At 39.4% G+C, this 12,021-nt stretch overlaps 1 pseudogene; it reads right to left on the minus strand.

The window, feature by feature from the left end:
* Positions 1-1,165: 1,165 nt before the first annotated feature.
* On the minus strand, positions 1,166-11,226 carry LOC101244848 (protein Dr1 homolog; annotated as a pseudogene).
* Between the last annotated feature and the right edge of the window lie 795 nt (positions 11,227-12,021).

Here is a 12,021-nt window from a genome sequence, read left to right on the forward strand (position 1 = left end):
ATATCATAACAATAATTGTATTTGAATAAAATTTCAAAACTCTACTCTCATGGTACATCACCATTAATTTTGATGAATTCATTGAGATAATACGAAATCGGTCAAATCTTGAAAAATAAATGTGATTTTTTATTGTATATTTTAATTAATTTCTTTGATCAATCATCGTTTCGAGTTTTGTAGGATCACCGATGATATATTGCTTCAATTTTGTATTTTAATCAACAATTTGAATGTTCCAAGAAAAACGATGATGAGAAGATACAATTTTGAATTTTAACGATGATGCACGTAATTTTGATCATTATGCAATTTTGTATTTTTTAGGAGAGAAGGGTGGTGAACTTTTTTTACAACTGACCCTTGACTCTTGACAAATAAAAATAAAAATTCTTACATGAGATTTGTCCATAAATGATGATCAAACGACTTGACTTCTACAAAGAATGAGGATTGTCAATGGAGAATCAAAAAGCGATAAGGGGGTTTAAATAATAATTGAATAATTCAAAAAAAAAAATAACCCAACGAAAAATGGGGCAAATCAACGGAAATTTAAATTCAATTTCAATGTAGTTACTCAAAAATGGATATTGAAAATATGTAGAACAATGGTGAAAGGTGTTTGAAAGAACAAGAGAGAGATGACACATCATATTTTTTCATTATAATATTAATTAGAGAATTAAGCAATTTTTATCTTTTTTTTGAAATATTTTCTTCCATGACTTTCTTCATTCTGATGTTAAAAATTTTTATTCTTTCTAATTAAATAAATACAAAAGTCAATCTTATAGCAAATCAATATATTGTCATTTTAAATAAATATTGAAAGTGTTGACATGAAATCCTATTAAATACTAAAATATTGTTGTTTTGAAAATTTTTTCGCTTACTCAAGTTAAGCTACTTTTGAATAGCTATATGCGAAAGTTTTCTACTTTTAATAACTCCATCCAGAACAGGCCCACAGTGACGAACCCTTGAAGAATGTAGATAATTCTTCTCATTAATTACACAATGTATGAAGACGAGTACAAATTAAAGGAGAGTCTACATAACTAGCACGACCAGGAACTTTTTGTACAAAACACAAAAGCAAAACTACTTTTAAAAAAAGAGTCAAATGTGTTTTACCTATAGAACACACAAGCAAGTCCTAAAATTAGTTATTCAAGTTTTGGTCCACTTCTGAATCAGGCTGTTTTGTGGGAATTGTAACACCGCCATTCATCCTAGCACGAGCCTCAACAAACATCCTCTGTTGCTCAGCTGGTGCTTCTTCTTCAGTCATTTCAGCTACATTGCTGCACTTACCTACTCTCACTGTGTCCTGTCGGTGAAACACACCAGAAGGTAACACATTAATGAAACTATTTGCTTTTCTTGAAAAACTACTTTACTCGGACAAGCTTTATGCATGGGTACAATGTGGTGGTGAAAATGAGAAACTGATTTGGAGAATACAAAAAAAAAAAGATAACACCAAATGGTCACTCCATGGAATAAAAAGAGACTGCAGCTCAATATATGGATAAATCTAGCTCTTTTCGTGAATGAATAAGCCTGGCTATTCGACAGGAAGTCGTTGAAACAACCTACGGAACAGGTTAAACTAATGAGAGAAAGACACGAAATGAGCAGTTACCGCAGTCTCTAGTCTGTGTTGTTCGTATGCAGCATAAACTTCTTCAATATATTGCCCAAAGCCAAGAACCTGAGAAATCATCAATTAATATAAGTTGTGAATGTCAATTGCAAATAATTATCAGAATGTTATGATTAGCAAATCAGTTCAGTCACTCTCAATCTAAAGATATTAAAAGCTTTCACATGCTTAGATATTAAAAGAATACCTAAAAAATATTAATTGATTAAAAGTTCTTGGTTGTTGATAAAAATAACAGTGAAAATACTATACAACTTAAAAACTGTTTCAGTTGATCTCCATGGTTGGTATTCATTCCTTGAGAACTATAGATTACATAAATGTGGATATCAGTCTAAATTATGAAGACCATTTGCATTTGTTGATCATTTATGTACCCTAATATCACACCTCAAAGGAAAACCAGATTTTGTGTCCTCCCCACACTATTGTCACCTCAAAGGTACTACTAGGTTTCAAATGCCTTGTATCATCTCCTCAAAGTAAACTCTTACATAACAAACTATAAAAGTGATAGGCTACAGAAAACTGTAAGACATCACCAACATGAAAAAGATAAACATTAGAAAAAATTGTAAGATTAGTACCTCCAAAGCCTTTAGTACATGTGTGCATGTCACGACCCAAAACCGGGCCGCGACTGGCACCCACACTTACCCTCCTGTGTGAGCAAACCAACCAATCTAAACCTTAACATTTCAATATAATATCAACATAAAGTAATGCGGAAGACTTAAACTCATTAATAAAAATCAATAATCAACTTCTATAACTCAAAACTTATCATTCCCCAAAATCTGGAAGTCATCATCACAAGAACATCTATAATCAAATTACTAAACTAAGAGTATTCTAAGAAGCTAAAACAAATAAAAGCTAGTCCATGCTGGAAGTTCAAGGCATCAAGACATGAAGGAGAAGATCCAGTCCAAGCTAGAAGCGTTAGCTCACCCTGAAGATCCGGTGTGACGAAGACTGGCTAGAATTACTGTTGAGTTGAAGACGACGGCACGTTTGCTGCACTCCACAATTAAACAAGAAGAAAACATAAAAGTAGGGGGTCAGTACAAACACAAGTACTGGTAGGTATCATCGGCCAACTCAAAATAGAAAACAATATATATTAAGCAATATCATAAATCAACTAATATCCTTAGCATGCAGCATTTACAGTTACTATAACCCTTGGTTACATCACCAAGCACATCAATGAGGACTCACGCCTTCTCATCATACTCATTTGGGAATTAGGTTCATTAGATTGAATATATTAACATCTTTCAAAATTCATTATCCTTATTCCCCTCGTGTCGGTACGTGACACTCCGCTCCTCAATATACTATCCTGGTGTCGGAACGTGACACTCCGATCCTCATATACTATCCTGGTACCGGAACGTGGCACCCGATCCATATTCTATCCTGGTGCCGGAACGTGACACCCGATCCATATACTATCCTGGTATCGGAACGTGGCACCCGATCCCCTAATCTCACTACTTTCATTCATCAAGCCTTCTTTTGTACCAAGACATTATCATTAACAAAGTAGATTAGGGTTTCTTTTCAAGATTTGGGATTCAATAGCTTCATCATGCTTATTTATTCATAATTACATAATCACATCATTCATGCAAGCATACAATTAAGCATATGGAAGGTTTACAATACTACTAACACATATCATTCGCTATTAAGAGTTTACTACGAATAGCATGAAAACCATAACCTACATCCACCGAAGATTAGTGATCAAGAAAGCAAATTTTCTCCAAAGCTTTGTGTTTCCCCTTCTCGATCGTCTCTCTCTCTATCGATTCCCTTCTCTCTCTTTCTGTTCTTTTCTTTTTCTTATTCCAACCCTCTTTCTTTTACCCTAATTAGTATATAATTAAGAATAAAAGATGGCAATAATGCCCCACTAATTAACTTAAGGTTACCTCTTTTAACCCCCAAGTAATTAGACTTATTAACATTAACCCACTAACTTTATAATTAAGGCAAGAATAGTCAAAAACGTCCCTTAAAACGTATCAAGAAATCCGACCTAGACTAGGATTGCGCAGTCTGTGACGGCCCATCGCGCCTGTGACGGTCCGTCCTGCTGCCCGTCACAGAGTTTAGAGACTCAATTTCTCTGAAGGGTCTGTGATGGTCCGTTACACCTGTGACGGTCCGTCCTGCCATTCCGTCACAAAGTTCAGAGAGTCGATTTTTAGTATCCAATTTCAGATTTTCTAAGTGTTTTGAAATGAGACCCTGCGACGGTCCGTCGTGCCCATGACGGTCCGTCGTGGGGTCTGTCGTTTCTGCCAGTTTCTCCAAAATTGAAGTCTGCTGCTCAAAACGACTAAACAGTTCGTTACAATAGATACCAATTTATCCATCGTTCGTCCCCGAACGATCATAAGAAGGAAAACAAGGGCGAAGAGGAGTACCTGAATCTGTAAACAGGTGTGGGTATCTTTCTCGCATATCGACCTCCTTCTCCCAAGTTTCTTCTTCAACCGGTCGATTCTTCCATTGCACCTTGATGGATGCAATCTCCCTTGATCTCAACTTGCGAATTCCCCTATCCAGAATGGCAAGAGGTTCCTCCTCATAAGACAAATTCTCGTCAAGCAGAACTGAATCCCAACGGATAATGTAGTTTCCATCCCCATGGTATCTTTTCAACATCGACACATGGAATACCGGATGTACTCCGGACAGCCCTGGAGGCAAGGCTAACTCATAAGCCACCTCCCCTACTCGCTTAAGTACTTCAAATGGTCCAATGTACCTTGGACTTAGCTTACCTCTTTTACCAAACCGCATCAGCCCTTTCATGGGCGAAACCTTCAGCAAGACTCGTTCTCCCTCCATGAACTCTAAGTCTCTAACCCTTCGATCTGCATATTCTTTTTGTCTACTTTGCGCCGCTAGAAGCTTTTCTTGAATAGATTTCACCTTCTCCATCGAATCCCTCAAAAGATCAGTACCCCAAGGTCTAACCTCAAATGCATCAAACCAACCAATGGGGGACCTACATCTCCTACCATACAATGCTTCAAATGGAGCCATATCGATGCTTGAGTGATAGCTATTATTCTATGAAAATTCCGCTAAGGGTAAGAAGCTATCCCAATGGCCACCAAACTCTATCATACATGCGCGAAGCATATTCTCCAACACTTGAATCGTTCGCTCAGACTAACCATCGGTCTGAGGATGGAACGCGGTACTAAGGTCCAACCTAGTACCCAATTGCGCATGCAGTGTTTTTCAAAACTTAGAAGTAAACTGCGTACCTCTATCTGATATAATGGAGAGTGGAACCCCATGCAATCGCACCACTTCCGAGATGTAAAGTTTGGCTAACTTCTCTGCATTGTAAGTCACCTTGACCGGAATGAAATGAGCAGACTTAGTTAACCTATCAACAATCACCCAGATGGAATCGTACTTACCCATCGTCTTTGGAAGACCAACCACGAAGTCCATTGCGATTTTCTCCCATTTCCATTCCAGAATGGGCATTCTCTGAAGTGTTCCTCCGGGCCTTTGGTGTTCATACTTTACTTGTTGACAGTTTGGATATTTGGCAATAAAGTCCACAATGTCACGCTTCATTCTACTCCACCAAAAGTGTTGCTTTAGGTCACGGTACATCTTGGTTGCACCCAGATGTATCGAATACCTTGAACTATGAGCCTCTGTCAGAATAGTGTTGATCAAATCATCGACGCGGGGTACACATACCCTTCCCTTGATCCTCAAAACACCTTCCTCATCGATTTGTGCTTCCTTAGCCTCTCCTCGCAATACCTTATCTTGAATTCTGCGCAGTTTCTCATCATCCGACTGTCTTCCCTTAATCTTGTCAAGAAAGGAAGATCTTGCCTCCACAGAAGCCAACAATCCTCCCTTCTCATTTACTTCTAATCTCATCAAGTCATTAGATAGAGTCTGAACCTCTCTATCCAATGGGCGTCTAGAAGCTTGCAAGTGAGCTAGACTTCCCATGCTTCCCACCTTTCTACTTAAAGCATCCGCTACAACATTCGCCTTCCCCGGATGATACAAAATAGTGATGTCGTAGTCCTTCAGTAGTTCCATCCATCTCCTCTATCTCAAGTTCAAATCTTTCTGAGTAAAGACATACTGTAGGCTACGATGATCCGTATAGACCTCACACTTAACCCCATATAAATAGTGTCTCCATTGCTTTAGTGCAAACACTACCGCAGCCAATTCCAAATCATGAGTTGGATAGTTACGTTCATGCACTTTTAATTGCCTTGAAGCATAAGCAATCACATTCTTCTCTTGCATTAGCACTGCATCCAAACCAGAATAGGATGCATCACAATAAACAATGAAATTCTTACCCTCCACTGGCAAGGTGAGAATTGGTGCGGTAGTCAACAAAGTCTTGAGCTTCTGAAAGCTTTCCTCACACTCATCCGACCATACAAATGGAACATTTTGCTTAGTCAAGTTCGTCAGTTGGGAAGCAATAGAAGAGAATCCCTTGACAAATCGGCGGTAGTAGCTAGCTAACCCAACAAAGCTCCTTATTCTGACACGTTAGTAGGTCTTACCCAATTCTTTACTGTCTCAATCTTAGAAGAATCCACCATCACTCCATCCTTGGAAACCACGTGCCCCAAGAAGGACACTGTATCTAGCCAAAACTCACACTTAGAGAACTTGGCATAAAGCTTTTTCTCCCTCAACATTTCCAATACCATTCTCAAATGCTCCTCATGTTCCTCCTTACTTTTAGAGTATATCAGTATATCATCAATAAATACGATCACAAAGAGATCCAAATATGGTTTAAAAATCCCGTTCATCAAACTCATGAACACAGCAGGGGCATTCGTAAGACCAAAAGACATCACTACAAATTCGTAATGCCCATACCTTGTTCGAAAAGTAGTCTTTGGCACATCCGTTGCCTGTATTTTCAATTAATAATAACCGGATCTCAAGTCAATCTTAGAGAAGACACAAGCACCTTGTAACTGATCGAACAAGTCATCAATGCGAGGAAGAGGATACTTGTTCTTTATGGTTACCTTGTTCAACTGCCGGTAGTCTATGCACATCCGAAAACTCCCATCCTTCTTCTTCACAAACAAAACTGGAGCACCCCAAGGAGATGCACTTGGTCTAATGAAGCCTTTGCTCAACAACTCTTGAAGTTGTGCTTTTAACTCTCTTAACTCCGCGGGAGCCATTCTATAAGGGGGTATAGAAATGGGGCGAGTACCCGGTTCAAGGTCAATACAGAAATCAATATCCCTATCTGGTGGCATACCAGGAAGATCTGCAGGGAACACATCCCGAAACTCACGGACCACCGAAACCGACTCAATCGAAGGTACTTGGGTAGTGTCATCCTTGAGATGTGCCAAGAAAGCTAAACACCCTTTACTAACCATTTTCTTAGCACGAATAAGGGAGATGATACGCACCGGATTGGAAGTGTAGTCACCCTCCCACACTAACGGATCTGTCCCAGGCTTGGCTAACGTCACCGTTTTAGCATTACAATCCAAGATCGCAAATTGCGGAGAAAGCCAAGTCATACCCAGAATTACATCAAAATCATCCATTTCTAAGATAACCAAATCTACATAAGTGTTGCTCCCCACAAAGTTCACCAAACAGGACCTATATACCTTTTCAACTACCACAGACTCACCCACCGGAGTAGAAACACGAATAGGCATATCAAGTAATTCACAATGTAAATTTAGACCATTAGCAAATGAGGAAGATACATAAGAAAAAGTGGATCCAGGATCAAACAATACAGAAGCCATGCAATCACAAACCAGAAGATTACCTGTGATGACAGCATCAGATGCCTCCGCTTCAGATCTCCCAGGGAAAGCATAGCAATGGGCCCTCTCACCCGTCTGTCCGTTGCCCCTACCATGTTGTGATGTAGTGGCTACAGGTTGCCCATCACCTCGGCCGTTCTGGTGTCCACCATTACCTCGGCCACCACGTCCTCCAGAATAACGGCCTCTACCATGACCACCTCTACCTCTAACATTTAGAGGTCTGTAACTCTGTTTTGGACAATATCTCTTAATATGTCCAATCTCCCCACATCCATAGCACTCTCTGGGTTCATGCATAGGTCTCTCAGAGAAGTGTTGACCGGTCGGAGGTGGACCCCCAACTACAGTCTGTAGTGAAGACTGAATGGGTCGAACTGCGTAACCTCTGGAACCCTGTCCTCTAGAGTAAGAACCATTAAACTCACCTCCCTTTCGAAACCTCTTTGATGTCGATGCCATGGTGAATTCATCTGGCTTCACACCTTCCACCTCTACCACGAAATCTACCACTTCTTGGAAGGATTTTGCCGTAGCCGCTACCTGTAAGGCTGAAATCCGCAACTCTGACCTCAACCCCTTCACAAAACGACGAATCCTCTCTTGTGGACTGAAGCAAAGTTGGGTGGCATATCTGGATAGTGCACGGAACTTAGCCTCATATGCATTGACCGACATCCTACCTTGCTCTAGGCTCAAGAACTCATCCCTTTTCCTATCCCTCAACGTCCGGGGGATATACTTCTCCATAAACAAGTTAGAGAATGAGGCCCAAGTCATAGGTGGTGCCTCCGTTGGTTGACACTCAATATGCGACCGCCACCACATTTTGGCGTTCCCTTGAAACTGATAAGTCACAAACTCCACACCAAACCGTTCTACTATACCCATCTTGTGTAGTAGCTCGTGACAGTCAACCAGAAAATCATAAGCATCCTCCGATTCAGCACCCTTGAAGACCGGAGGTTTCAATTTCAAGAACTTACTGAAAAGTTCATGCTGATCATTTGTCATTATAGGCCCAGTAGTCAGACGTGGAAATGTGCCTATGTCCAATGAGGCATCCATACGAGGAGCCATGGTGGCTGCATGTTGTACTTCTGAAACCGGAGGTGTTGGCGCAGAAAACACTGGAGGTACCTGACCTTGATCAGACAACCCACCGAGATAGGCGAGAACCTGATTGATCATCTCTGGGGTAGGTTGGGGTGGCAATCCCTCATTCTGCACTTGTTCATTTTCCCCATCCTCCCCTTCTCTTATTACTTCCTCAGTCGGTGGAGGAGTCATTGCCCTAGTATCAGATGGGCTAAGTGCTCGTCCTCTTCCCCTAGAGGACGTCCTCCCACGACCTCTACCACGACCTCTTGCCGCTGCTCTTCCTCGAGCTACAGCCCCAGTGGTTAGCTCAGACGCACCATGTCCCGCCGGTGCTGGTGTTGGTGTTGGCGTAGTCGTTGCTCTAGTTCTAACCATCTGCGAAAGAGAGTGAAGATGGTCAGATACCAATTTGTATCACCTAGATACCAATTGGATTCAAGTAGTAGCACGAAAGAAAGAAAGAAAGAATGAAATTTTCCTAAAGTCCTATAGCCTCTCAAAGAAAAGTAAAGGTGTCCCCCTACTGTTCCTTAAGACACTACTAGACTCGTTCTTGTGTGATGAGACCAACAAACCTAATGCTCTGATACCAAGTTTGTCACGACCCAAAACCGGGCCGCGACTGGCACCCACACTTACCCTCCTGTGTGAGCAAACCAACCAATCTAAACCTTAACATTTCAATATAATATCAACATAAAGTAATGCGGAAGACTTAAACTCATTAATAAAAATCAATAATCAACTTCTATAACTCAAAACTTATCATTCCCCAAAATCTGGAAGTCATCATCACAAGAACATCTATAATCAAATTACTAAACTAAGAGTATTCTAAGAAGCTAAAACAAATAAAAGCTAGTCCATGCTGGAAGTTCAAGGCATCAAGACATGAAGGAGAAGATCCAGTCCAAGCTAGAAGCGTTAGCTCACCCTGAAGATCCGGTGTGACGAAGACTGGCTAGAATTACTGTTGAGTTGAAGACGACGGCACGTTTGCTGCACTCCACAATTAAACAAGAAGAAAACATAAAAGTAGGGGGTCAGTACAAACACAAGTACTGGTAGGTATCATCGGCCAACTCAAAATAGAAAACAATATATATTAAGCAATATCATAAATCAACTAATATCCTTAGCATGCAGCATTTACAGTTACTATAACCCTTGGTTACATCACCAAGCACATCAATGAGGACTCACGCCTCCTCATCATACTCATTTGGGAATTAGGTTCATTAGATTGAATATATTAACATCTTTCAAAATTCATTATCCTTATTCCCCTCGTGTCGGTACGTGACACTCCGCTCCTCAATATACTATCCTGGTGTCGGAACGTGACACTCCGATCCTCATATACTATCCTGGTACCGGAACGTGGCACCCGATCCATATTCTATCCTGGTGCCGGAACGTGACACCCGATCCATATACTATCCTGGTATCGAAACGTGGCACCCGATCCCCTAATCTCACTACTTTCATTCATCAAGCCTTCTTTTGTACCAAGACATTATCATTAACAAAGTAGATTAGGGTTTCTTTTCAAGATTTGGGATTCAATAGCTTCATCATGCTTATTTATTCATAATTACATAATCACATCATTCATGCAAGCATACAATTAAGCATATGGAAGGTTTACAATACTACTAACACATATCATTCGCTATTAAGAGTTTACTACGAATAGCATGAAAACCATAACCTACATCCACCGAAGATTAGTGATCAAGAAAGCAAATTTTCTCCAAAGCTTTGTGTTTCCCCTTCTCGATCGTCTCTCTCTCTATCGATTCCCTTCTCTCTCTTTCTGTTCTTTTCTTTTTCTTATTCCAACCCTCTTTCTTTTACCCTAATTAGTATATAATTAAGAATAAAAGATGGCAATAATGCCCCACTAATTAACTTAAGGTTACCTCTTTTAACCCCCAAGTAATTAGACTTATTAACATTAACCCACTAACTTTATAATTAAGGCAAGAATAGTAAAAAACGTCCCTTAAAACGTATCAAGAAATCCGACCTAGACTGGGATTGCGCAGTCTGTGACGGCCCGTCGTGCCTGCGACGGTCCGTCCTGCTGCCCGTCACAGAGTTCAGAGACTCAATTTCTCTGAAGGATCTGTGACGGTCCGTTACACCTGTGACGGTCCGTCCTGCCATTCCGTCACGAAGTTCAGAGAGTCGATTTTTAGTACCCAATTTCAGATTTTCTAAGTGTTTTGAAACGAGACCCTGCGACGGTCCGTCGTGCCCATGACGGTCCGTCGTGGGGTCTGTCGTTTCTGCCAGTTTCTCCAAAATTGAAGTCTGCTGCTCAAACGACTAAACAGGTCGTTACAGTGCAATTGTCCGTCTCTCTTCTCTATTACAAATTCATTTGATTTTGATGAGATTAGATTAATGAACTCTGCAGAAGAACAGAACATACCAAAAATTATTGCAAATTAAAAAGAGCACCATAGTACAAAGATGATCAATATACTCATTGAATCAATTTTTTTTGTTATCTATTCATGGTTTGTGTATAGATAACACTCAGTTATCATGCAATTATCTATAGAGGGAAGAACCAGAAGGAAAAAAGACTTTAATCCTTTCAAGCAGCAGAGACATGCTACCAGTCAAAACATCTATGAAAATGATAGCCCAGTATTTTTACATGTTAGAGTTATTAGTCTTAAAAATATGCATTCGATAAAACGTATTTTTACATGTTAGAGTTATTAGTCTTAAAAATATGCATTTGATAAGATATTTTCTTAGAAAATAACAGTAACTTTGAATTAAGTAATATTTTGTTTGATTTAGTTTTATTTTGTACCCGTAATAATCGATTCGTCATTATCAACATGAGTTGTGGTGCAGTGATAAGACTCTTTCACCCTTAATCAGACGTCTCAGATCTAAATCCTAAATATGAAAAAAGATCACGCTGGAAGCGTAGCCCGAATAAGCCTTGCTGCTTGCTATCCAAATTTTTATTGGGTGAAAAAAAAAAACTTCATCATTATTTCGGCGAAATAATTGAGAACAAAAATAGAGAAATTATTTAATTATTTTGAAATAAAAATATGTAATATTTCCCAACAACTAATTGTTATATTTATTTATTTTACAAAAAAATACTGCCTAAAATGTCTTTTTAAATTTATCTAATCACGTTACATAAAGTTGCCTCAATCTTTATCGCCATCAAATTGTCTTAAAATGGTCAAACTTCTTCTAACAGAATAGACTAAACAAATGATTATACTTTCTCTACTTTTATACTTATCTAATTTTAATTTTTTATTTATTCTTTTTTTCTAGATAAAGGTTCGATTAAATACAATTAAGTCAAATAGTGTTTAAATAATTTTATATATTTATGTTATGTGTACTAAATAATAATTTATGGTTGAGATTCAT

The sequence above is a fragment of the Solanum lycopersicum genome, chromosome 12 (genome assembly GCF_036512215.1).
Source record: "Solanum lycopersicum chromosome 12, SLM_r2.1".
Lineage (NCBI taxonomy): Eukaryota > Viridiplantae > Streptophyta > Magnoliopsida > Solanales > Solanaceae > Solanum > Solanum lycopersicum.